Source organism: Tursiops truncatus, chromosome 3 (genome assembly GCF_011762595.2).
Source record: "Tursiops truncatus isolate mTurTru1 chromosome 3, mTurTru1.mat.Y, whole genome shotgun sequence".
In the NCBI taxonomy this organism is placed as follows: Eukaryota; Metazoa; Chordata; class Mammalia; order Artiodactyla; family Delphinidae; genus Tursiops; species Tursiops truncatus.
Window position 1 is genome coordinate 10,201,423 of NC_047036.1, and position 12,067 is coordinate 10,213,489.

Consider the following 12,067-nt stretch of genomic DNA (forward strand, 5'->3'; position numbering starts at 1 on the left):
GGCATTTAGCTTTCTGGCTAAATACTTGTCAGATAAGTTTCCTTATCAAGAAGTCAAAGAAGATGAACATGCAATGGGGAAAATATTTTTAATTCTAAAGTGGAAGATGTAATTGTTTCCAGTGGAATGCTTTTTGTCCACTTTATAAGATCTACTGAATGTTCGCCTGGCTGGCTGTAACTGCCATTCTCTAGGATGGTCTACAACAAATTATGTGAGAGAGAACCTTCCTCCTAATCATTTTTGTATTGTCCCAGGTGCCTAGCAGAGTGATGACATTGTTGAATAAATTAAAATTCTTTGGTTTGGAATTGAAAATTCATAGACATCTTAAAATGTTAACATCATATCATATCGTTGCATTGGAACGGTGGTCTCCCTCAATGTCCTCTCCCCTAGCGGCTGGATCCTGCTCTTTCTGAAAACTGCTCCTCCCCGATAACCTCTATTTAAGCTGTAAATGCCAGCTGAACTACCTTCTTTGCTCCAGGCCTTGGTCAGAAGTGAGGCATCACTCAACAAAGGCCAATCAGAATTCTTCGCTGGTGCTATAATCTGAATATTTGGGTCTCCCCAAAATTCCTATGTTGAAATCCTAACCCTCCAAGATGATGGTATGGGGCAAGGGGGCTTTGGGACATGATTAGGTCATGAGAGTAGAGCGCTCATGAATGGGATTAGTGTTCTTATAAGAGAGACCCCACAGAACTCTGTAGCACCTTTCACCATGTGAGGACACAAGAAGTTTGCAACACTGAAGAGGGCCTTCACCAGAATGTGACCATCCTGGTGCCTCAACCTTGGACTTCCAGCCTCCAGAACTGTAAGAGATCAATTTCTGTTCTTTATAAGCCACCTGGTCTATGATGTTTTGTTATACCAGCTCAAATAGACTAAGAAACCTGAGGTTTTCAAATGGACACTTGACTGGAGACTTCATTTTCCTTTTGAGGGGCCAAGCTGTGTAAAGGTGAGCCAGGAGCTGCAGAGGGCCCTGGTTCCTGAGATATAAAATGTTGCAATTTAAAATGCAGACTAAATCAAACCCTAAGTATTTTAGAACTATGAATTATGCATGAAAATTAAATGGTTAAATAACATTTTGCTATTCTATGTGATTCCATTGACATGAATTTATAGAATGGGCAAAACTAATTTATTTTGCTGGAAAATAGATCTGTGATTTCTTGAAGGATTGATGGGCAATGGACACACATGCATAAGAGAGTTAGCATAGCAATCCTGAGACTTTAGCAAGACCTGCTTGCAAGATTGGCCTTTGACTTGCATCTGGGAATTTGTATTTCGGAAGGGTTCCCACCACTCTCTGATAAGAATGGTTCCTTGGACTAAACTGTTTATGCAAAGAATTGGTTGATTCTGAACATCTGCTTTCTTTCTCAGAGTCTGAAATGTTCATACATTGTGTATGACCTATTGTGTCTACGTGATCAACCCCAATAAAAACAATGGGTGCTGAGTCTCCAGGGAGTCCCCTTGGTTGACAGCATTCCACATGTGTCATCATAGCTTGCCGCTGGGGGAATGAAGCTCATTCTGTGTGACTCTACTGATTGATGACTCTTGAAAGCTCTCACCTGGTTTCCTCTAGTCATCACTGTGTGTGCCTTTTCCCTTCTTTGGTTTTGCTTTGTATCCTTTTGCTGCTGTGAGCACAACTATATGCTGAGTCCTGGGATCCTCCTAGCAATCACTAAACCACGTGTGTGGGGTGGTCATGGGGGCCCCTGGCAAGGCCAAAAAGAACTTTTAACCTTTATAGGAGTGTCACTCATATGAGTGCATTGATCTTTATAGGAGTGTCATTCATATGAGTGTATTTATTTGTCAGAACTCCATGGTATGCTTCAAATCTGTACATTATACCCAATAGAAGAGAAAAGAATCAATAAAATAAAAAAAAAATTAATTTGTATGTTAATCTTTAATCCCATGGTGCTCCATCAAAGGAAGTCCTGGGATGGCATGACAAAAAGGACAGTGCAAGAATTACTGAGACGGATTATTGTGTCATCTGTGGAATAAAGGAAGCAGCTCCAGAGGAGACTTCTGCAGTTTTTCAACCCAACAAATGCATGGAAATGATAGCATTCTAGTAGTCCTGATAGGCTTTCCCACTTGGCTGAACGGTTATTTAGAGAGGAACTTACTTAGCATTACATTTGAATAAAGGGCATTTTCCACTTTTTTTTAAAGTTGGAAGATAAGAGGGGTTAGGAGTTGAAAAACATGGCCTGTTTTGATTCAGACCTTTCATTCCAGTTTTCCAGCTGCCAGATGGTGGACATTTCATGATTTCTCAGCTGACCGTCCTAGGCATGCCAGTCCTTTCAGTGGACAGGAACTTGGTATCACATAAGGGGCTATTTAGCTTTACTATATGAGATGCTTCTTTGCAAATACTAAATGAAATTAAGATCGGTGAATATTCTAGGATAGGTTGTACCAGAGTTTATCTTTTTAACAGGAATTTTAGTGGGAAAAAAGGTTCTATTATCAATGAAAACAAGTCTTTACTGCAGCAATTCTAAGAGACTTTAATATGTTCCTATGAAACATGACCATTCAAGATAGATAAAGAATGTAGTGTTTACCAAATCTTGTTTGTCAATAAAACACCTAAGGAATATTCTCAAGTATAGAGTTACGTGGAGCCCTTTTTGGATTATTTTTCTTGAGGAAGAGATAACACATTCCTAAAGAGAGAAATTATTGGCCTTATTTCGGATTTTATTAAAACGCAAAGCCTAAAATAGTGTACGTTCAAATATAAAGTTACATACTGAATTTAACAGCTACATCATCAAATTAGTATGTAAAATGTGGTGTATTTTAAAGGATTAGACATTAAAAGATTAGAAGTTAGCACTAACTTTTAAAAGTAAAACAAGGGAGTTGAGAGTCTACATTTAAACACAAAGTTGATTTCTCATTTCACTGACTTTTGTTAAGTTTGGCAGTGAAGGGTAGAGGTAGGCTTTGCTAATGTCTAAAACCTTCTTCTCATTGGTATGTATGGTTTAATGAGGAATTTGCAGGTGTCAGATGGGTTAGCAGTAAGGAGATCTTTTCCTGCCGTGTTTGTTTAATTAGGGTTGGTACATCCAGATGTTATCTATGGGTTTGTAAGAAGTTTTCACAACACTGAGAAAGAACATGAATTTTACAGCATTGCTTAGCTGATGTATTTAATTTAAACCAATTTCCATAATATCTCTCTCCCACCCTAAATTATTATATAGAACATTATGTTTCAGTATTTTACCAAAAGGAAATCTCTAGAACCCAATAATTTTGTATAAACCCACACAAAAAATTATTAGTCTAAACATCAGCTCACCATCCACTGTACCAATGTATGTTGAAAGAAGCCTCATAAAAATTCAGTTAGGGTTGCATATTAGACAGGCAGAATAAATCAAGAGAAAAAATAATTTTTTCTTCCTCAGAGAGCATCAGAAGTCAGCGGGAAATGACAGTCTTGATTAGAAACCTAAGAACTTACTGATGTTCTGCAAAGTAATGGCTATAAACTGTCACGTTTCGAACATCGTATTTTTAAAGTTTAAGGAACTTCTGTGATCCCATGATAAAAGGAAATGGGCCACATTACGTGTATGATGCAGTGTATATTTATTTGAGCACAGTAATATCACAAGTCTTTTTTAATAATCATGTTCATATACTCCCTAAATTTTCAAAGGTGTATAGGTTTTATATTTTATTACTACCTTTAACTTCTGAAAGATGAGTTTACATAAATTTTCATCTAGGTGAGAACTATGGATTTCCAGGGATTTGTAGAATGATTAGTTCAGTGGATTTTAATGGTCATGAAAGGAGGAAGTGACTTGTAAAATAACCGAAATTTGGAGCTTACAAAAACCCATACAATCTATAATACGTAGATATCATGCTTTCCACTTAATTTGCTAATTCTTTCTAGAAACATGCTGCTGCCTAAGTGACACAGCCATTGGCTTCACTTTTAAGGCATTGAAATGCTTGGAACTGATGATCCAGACACTTTGCCTATGCAATGGTTAACTGCCTTTAATAATTATGCATTGAGAAGTGATTATGCAATTTGGTGATTATGGAAATTAAGCTATCTTAATGATGAGACAGATGATGGATGGTTTGGGGTGATGGATGGTTTTGGTTTTTACTGCCTAGTTTATAACTGCCTGTAGACAGGCACAAATTCTCGACATGATATTCATCATTTTCTTTTTCAAGCAATGAAACTCACAATATGCTTCTGCAGTTCGTTAGACATAAATTGAAACCCCACATGAGAAGGCAGACACAACCTCTCTTGGAAATTAGGTTGCATTGTCTTTTATTAATTGTGAGAGAGATTCTTTCATCCATCATTTCATTTATTTGGTAAGATACAGTGATATCTCTAAGCCTAGGGTGGCCTTTCCTCTTCTTGGTGAAAATATCTACACTACCCATTGTACAGATTGTTCAAGTGTCAATTCCTCTGTAAGGAGCATTTTTCTCTGTGCTCTCATATTACACAATGTATAATTTAAAATAAAGAACTTTTGACACCAAATTTTGATGATCAGTTTGGCTGTTTTCCTCCACATCTATATCATAGATTATTTGAGAGAAAGACTGATTTTAACTTATTTTTAAAATTTCAGCAACCAACACAGTGCCCAGTACACAGAAGGTGGCAAATAAATGTAAATAACAAAATGGAAAATTGGACGGATAATGATAAAAGGGTAGATTGTCAAGAGCAATCATAAATGTGTAAGCACCTAGTAATATTTCTATGTGTGTCAATTTCAGAGTATCCTATTAGATGAAGAACAGATTTGTTGGTTTATAAGCAACACCACCAGTTTTAAGAAAACATAATTCTTAAAATTTCATTTGATTCTGAATTTTTATTAATCTTTTAAGATTAAACAATTCTGCTACTTCTTTTTCTTATTACCTTCAGCTATTCTAAATGCTTTCATTATTCTAATGTACATAAATGAGGAAACAAACAAACAAACAAAAAATTCCCAAACCCTCTAGTTTTACAAAGCTGTGTAATAGAACACAAAGTACTGATTCTGGTTGTAAAAGAAAATAATTCCTCTATTGTCTAAAATAATTCTTATGAAGAGCTTTTATACTTGTTACTCCATCATTATTCAAGATTCATCTCATGTTAAGACATTTAAACTCAATTGGTCACAGGGAAGGGCAGTACCCTTGATTCTCAAAGTCATTGCCAATCAGTATTAACCAAAATTTCAGTTGAGAGAGATCATAATTAAGATGGTTGGACTGAAATACATCTAATACTCCAGATTAGTTAAAACATAATCCTATATTAAACCAGATTTTAAAAAAAAGGAGTAATAGGACAATATTGAATTTCTTCTGTCCCATATAAAGAAACACACACACACACACACACACATCCACACATATAAGTGCACATACACAGAACTGTTTTTATCGAATTAATGTTGAGTGTAAAACCATAAGTTTATGCTGTATTTTAATGCACTTTATAATTGCCTCTAATCTGAGGATATTTTTAAGGACAGAACTTGCTAATTAAACCATTTGTTGTTGTTGTTGTTTTTGTTCCTGCTCTTTCTGTATGTAAGGCATGGTTCTAGGCATGCAGTAATCCTCAGTGATTAATACAAGTCCCAGTCCTATGGGGTATATGTTTTTTATTAATCCATGTGTCTGGAGAAAGACCTCTAGTTATAGTAAACATATTGTCCAAATCGGTGCAATTTTGAGGGTTAAGTGGGACACTATTAATAATGGGATAGCTGATGTTCCCTGAGATATAAAATTGCATTACTTCTAGGCAATATGTAATGGTGGGCGAGTGGTTCTTGGGTCAGACTACCTTGGTTAATATCTCTGTTCCACTTAGTAGTTGTTTTCCCATGAGCAAGTTGCAAACGTTAATTCATCCTCAATTTTCCCATATAAAATGAGAATAAGATAATAACCAATCTTAGAGTTTATAAAGACTGAAGGAGGTGGTACCTGTAACATGGAACGATACCTAGGACATATTAAGCATTCCAGGCTTGTTAGCTATGATTATCTAAGCAGAAAGCACAGTTTTACTTACAAGCAATATTTATTTGTTTTGGGTTTTGTTCTAAGAGACATTATAAATTTGTGCTATACCCATATTTGTTATAAGTTCATCTATCCTTCTTTAAAATTTTAAAGTTTTCTTTATCATGCCCATAAAAGTTGAATAAAACCTATATAATTTGATCACATCTACATTTTGTTCCCTAATTAACATTTTATAAAAGTACATATCTCATAAATAGGTATCTTCTGGCTTTGTGTAATATTTTTATATAGCTGTAGGAAGTATTTCATTGTGCAAAGAGCTAATTCTGTACATTATGTTTTATTAAATATTTGATTAGTTACTACCACCATATGTTCTTTAATATTCATTGATATTTTAGGTAATTATAATTTTTTTCACTACTCAAATTGTAGTTATGATTCAGATAACAATAACTCTGTCTTTTCCCTCATCTCATCCAGAATTTCTGCTCTTCATTCCAATGCTACCTTCTGGGAGAGGCTTCACTACATCTACATATGTTGTTTCCACCAGGACGTCAGTTTCATAACTGAAGAGCCTTTTTCTCTTGTCCACAGCTGTATCCATATGTTACAGAAGAGTGTGTGGTATCCAGGAAGAGCTGAATAAAATTTGTTATGTGAGTCTTAAATAAATGGTAGTTCACTTTGTCTTCATCTCAGTGAACAATTTGTTCTTCCCAACCCTTCATTTTGTGAAACATAATTTTCTACATAATATGGAGAGTTAAACACTATTGGTATATTTAAAAAATATATGTAAAGGACAACAAAATGTTTCCAGATATTAATAAATGCAGTATTATATAATGTTTCAAATTCTGTTAATATCTATTATGTTCTCTACACAAAACACAGCTAACTCTAATTATCCAAGATAATGAGGTATGAGAGTAGAATGAATTGAAATTCACAAGTAATTCCCTTGTGAATCTGCATCATAACTACAATTTGAGTAGTAATGTCACAAAAGGTCACATTTAGGTCAGTATATTATATGTCTTTACCTCCTAACCTTCAACTAGAGCTGCTGGCAAGTAAAGGTGTGTCCCCACCTCTCCAAGTACCTCTGTCCTCGAGGAGCTGAGAAAGTAAGAAATGTCTAAATGGAAAACAGGAGAGGTGTAACAAGGGCAGTGCCGATCCACAGAAAATCTCTAAGTAATTAAATATGCCATTTTGAGTGAAAAAATTTATGTCATAAAACTGTATTTTCAGCTACATTGTATTTCTAGCAGCTTGCTACAGAACTTAGCTTCTCTTTATCATTTAGTGTTTCCATACTTATTGTTTATTATCTATTCAGATTGTAAGTACTTTGGAAAAATAATATAAAAAATATAAGACGACAGACTACATATATACATATATATATATCTCCTATCTTCTTTGCTATAATATACATTTGCTTTTAAATAATTTAATATATGACATATGACAAGGTGATAATAAATATTAAATAGATACTAAATAATATGTTAATAGATTAAGTGTTAAATAGATAACCTCTGTTTCATAAACATGTAACAGTATGATGAACAGGAATTGACATTTATGTTATTAAGTGATAAGATTCTCGTTGTTCACCCCTTCTGCCTTTTTCATATGAACGAGCTGGTATTACAGATGCCAAGAGGAATATCACATGGATGCTTCTGAAAGGCTCTCATAATCAGTAGCATGTGAGTTTCAGGGTGGAGAGTGGTGGGCTCTTCACTGCTCTGTCTGAAGCATCTGAGTCTGTGTCTGGTATAGAATAGAATGAATGAATTTAACACGGGAGAAATGTCTAAGTGTATTTTAAAGTATGATAAGTAAAACAATAAAATTGTATGTGCCTTTAGAGTGGAAAAAGTGACTACTGCTATCTTTAAAGGGACTTAGGAAAAATGTCGTACAACAGATGATACGGCAGAAGATTACTAAGGAATGATGAAATATACATCAGCCAAAAAATTGTGGATTCAATATTCCAATAAATGGGATTTCATATATGTGTAAAATTACAGAAACATTAAATGGTAATGCCTGTTTTCTTTTTATTAATGACAAAAAGTATCTCGACGTTTCTAGAATACAGGTTCAAGGATTAGAATGATTTCTTTAGCTGAGTTGCATGAACTCAGCGTAGGTTCCTTTTCACTGGTTTGTTTGGTTTTATTTTTGTTTTCATGCTGGAAAGCCACAATCTTAGATGCTCACTCTCTCACACTCTTTTCCTTCTAAAACTCTTTTAGTTATGTTGTTACATTTACATTGTTGTGGTTTATAACATCTACTTTCTGTCTTATATTCATCATTCCCTTAGTGATGCCTAACTATTACAATGAAGTAGATCCAAATTTACTGTCAGTTCTTTGAAAACATATTTCTACATTTTCCTTGCTTGGGGAATATTAAAAAAATTACTCCTGGTAACCATAGTTTCTGGGATAATGCATGCCTGGAAATATTTGTCTTTTGCCAAATATTTTAACATTTCTAGCCGCAATTTAGAAATATAGAAAATTCATGAGACATCCTTTTTCTTTTAAACTGTAGTCGTAAATACTCCACTGTTTTGTACTGTTGGGAATGGTGCAGAGAAGCCTGGAGTCAGTCTGATTTTTACCCTTTTGCAGATTTTTCAGCTTTTTTTGGGTTAAAAAAATTTTTTTTTATAAATTTATTTATTCTATTTATTTATTTTTGGCTGCATTGGATCTTCGTTGCTGTGCGCGGGCTTTCTCTAGTTGTGGCGAGCGGGGGCTACTCTTCATTGCGTCACACAGGCTTCTCATTGCAGTGGCTTCTCTTGTTGCGGAGCACGGGCTCTAGGCACATGGGCTTCAGTAGTTGTGGCTCACAGGCTCAGTAGTTGTAGCACGTGGGCTCAGCAGTTGTGGCACACGGACTCAGTAGTTGTATTTTGCGGGCTCTAGAGTGCAGGCTCAGTAGTTGTGGCACATGTGCTTCAGTAGTTGTGGCTTGTGGGCTCTAGAGCACAGGCTCAGCAGTTGTGGCACACAGGCACAGTTGCTTAGTTGCATGTGGGATCCTCCTGGACCAGGGATCGAACCTGTGTCCTCCACACTGGCAGGTGGACTCCCAACCACTGCGCCATCAGGGAAGCCCTGCCACGTCTTTTTAAACTGATGTAGCCATTCTCCTTGTCACTACCTCCAAAGTGGCCAAAAGTTTTCTGATGTTTTTATATTTCAATTAGACTTCTTTCCTGAGCTCTGTCTGCTTATTTTAAAATCCCTTTATATTGTTTTATAATTATCTTCTTGAATATTTGCCTTGAGCTCTACTTACAGAGGTCATTTTTATCATATTTTTGACTCCATGAAGAATTTATTAATCACTCTTTTTGGCTCCATGACAAAGTGTGGGTTTTTTTCCCCTAAAAAGTGCCTTGATTTTTATTTATTTCTGTTCAATATCATTTTTCCCTTACAGCATATTCATAGAGCTCCTGTTCTACTTCCTGCTTCATGATTTGTATATGAATGAGCGTTCTTATTGGAACAGATATTTAAAGAATAATAATGCACAGGAATGCTTGCAGGAAGATTCCAAGCCTTTCATTAAAACCCAGTATGACTCTGTGTGTGTGTGTGTGTGTGTGTGTGTGTGTGTGTGTGTGTGTGTAGCGGAGAGAGATAGATCAGATAGGCAAAGATATTTGTCTGCAGTGTCTATTCATGTTGCCCAAAAGACTAAGGCTTGGCACACAATACACTTTCCAATAAGTATGTGTTGAGTGAACAAAGGAAGTGAGAGAAATCTCAGTCAACCAAGATAAGAAGTGCAATACTATGCACCACCGCATGGGGGCCTGCTTGCTCTGTGTCTTGCACAGTGGACTTGCTCCGAGGTTTCTGTCCTCTTACCAACCTCCCTAAACATGCCACACCATCCAACTGGGTTCTGGGTAGCTCCCACGGGCATTCCTGGTATACTCATCCTGTTTCAAACAAAAGGTCTTTGCTTTTGTCCTTCAGATGAGGCCATCTACTGGAGAACTCTTTTCTCTGAGATTCTACTGGATTCTACAAGCCAGGGATCCTCGCTTTAGTCCTCCATCCCTCACCCATAATTTCAGTGACCTTGGCAGTCTTGCTACACAGATATTGTAATTTTGGTTATAAATTTCCTTCTTATTCATGTCCTTGTATTATAAGGAAATAAATTATCATTGTTTGCAGACAGGAGGATAAATAGATATATTTCTTTATTATCTCAAGGTTATAATATTTCCTCTCTTCTACATTCTTCTTGGTATACATCTTTGTCATTTGAAATGGCTTAGGGTCATGTGGTTGTATATCCCAGTTTTATCTGGATTAGAAAGATGAATGCTATTGTATATACTGATAAAAGAGGAATGTCTTCAATAAATGACTTTAAATATTTTCAGTGGGAATACATTAAAATCAACCCCAAATGAACAGCACTGTAAAAATTACCTCCACATTTCTTACTTTATGTCTGGTCTAAGTACATTTTTATAGTTGTCAAGTAAACTACACAGGTGACTTCCTCTTGGAGCTGCAGTGAACAACAACAGAACTTAAATGAGATCATTAATGAGATTGTTCTAGTCCCAGGTCTCTTGATAGGTAACACTTACTGGAAAGTTTTCTGTACCCAATGCTCTAAGTAGTGATGTCAGGTGTGAAACCTTAGAGATTTTAGTCATTTGTTCAGTTGGTATGAACCCAGAAATGTTATCCCTCTATCCTCCTACTTGAGGAGGGTATCATGGTTGAGTATTGGTAAAATAATTTCAACCTTATTAACTCTACTTCCTTGTGACATTTACTATACAAGGAATTGTCCTTAATCAACAACACAGATGACTTTGACTCCACACCCTTCAAAGAGAACATGATTTTTATCCTATACTCTAAATTCTGTCAAAGCATATTACAAAATGTTGAGAAAATTACTGCTTTTAGTAAGTGATTTTGAGAAAGTATTTAGCAAAAACAAGAAGTCAGATTTTGAAGAGTCATGCATAATAGTTAGAGGTTAAATATTTTCTGAGGGAAACAGAAAGTTCATGGAGAGTTTGAAGCAGATCTCTTAAATAACAGATTGGCATCTTAGAAATAGGTTGAAATGAAAACAGTCTGTAGGATGGATTGGCGTAGAGTGAAATGAGGATGAAAATGAAGGACAGAGTTACCGCAATCACGTTAAAAACACACACTGTGATCCTGAGCTAAGCAATGGCAGTAGTGATGACGAAATAGAAAGAATAGATACGAGATAATCAGACATGAAGGAAAATCCAGAGGTTTTGGTGGTGAATGGGAAGGTTGGGAAGGTGAAGCCTTTAGAAAGACGTCCAAGTTTTGGGCTTTGGTTACTGAAACCACAATGGTACCACCAACATTAGTAATTATATGGGTAAAGAATAGTGAACTCAGACTGAGGTATGTTAAGTTTGTGTTGCTCCTGGAATATTAGTGTGGAATTCTTCAACAACCAGGCAAACATGTGGATCTGGGGCTCTTGGGAAATGTCAGGGATGAATTGGAGAAGGACCACTGGGGAATCAGTTAAAATCCGGGGAGCGTGCAGAGTGAGAACAAAAGCACCAAATGATGGAACTGAAAGAAGCCTGAATATCTTGTGTGTATGGAGGAAGTTCCTACTTGATATTATAATTTTCTAAAATAAAATTTAAAAATATATCTCCTGTTCACTAAAACCTGACCTCAAGTAGGTTACAAGTAAGTAATTCTGGTAAAGTTGCTTTATAAATATTAATAAATGTAGTGGATTTTCAGAGGATGATATGACATCCATGGGCAGAGCCTGTCTGGGAAACATTGGGAAAGAGAAAAGTATTTTTGGTGGAGGGAAGAGTTGCAGCAAATAAACACAGGTATGAAGTTACAGGGAATTGTCCTAAGATGATTAATATTTCGACTGATTGTAGGTTTGCTAG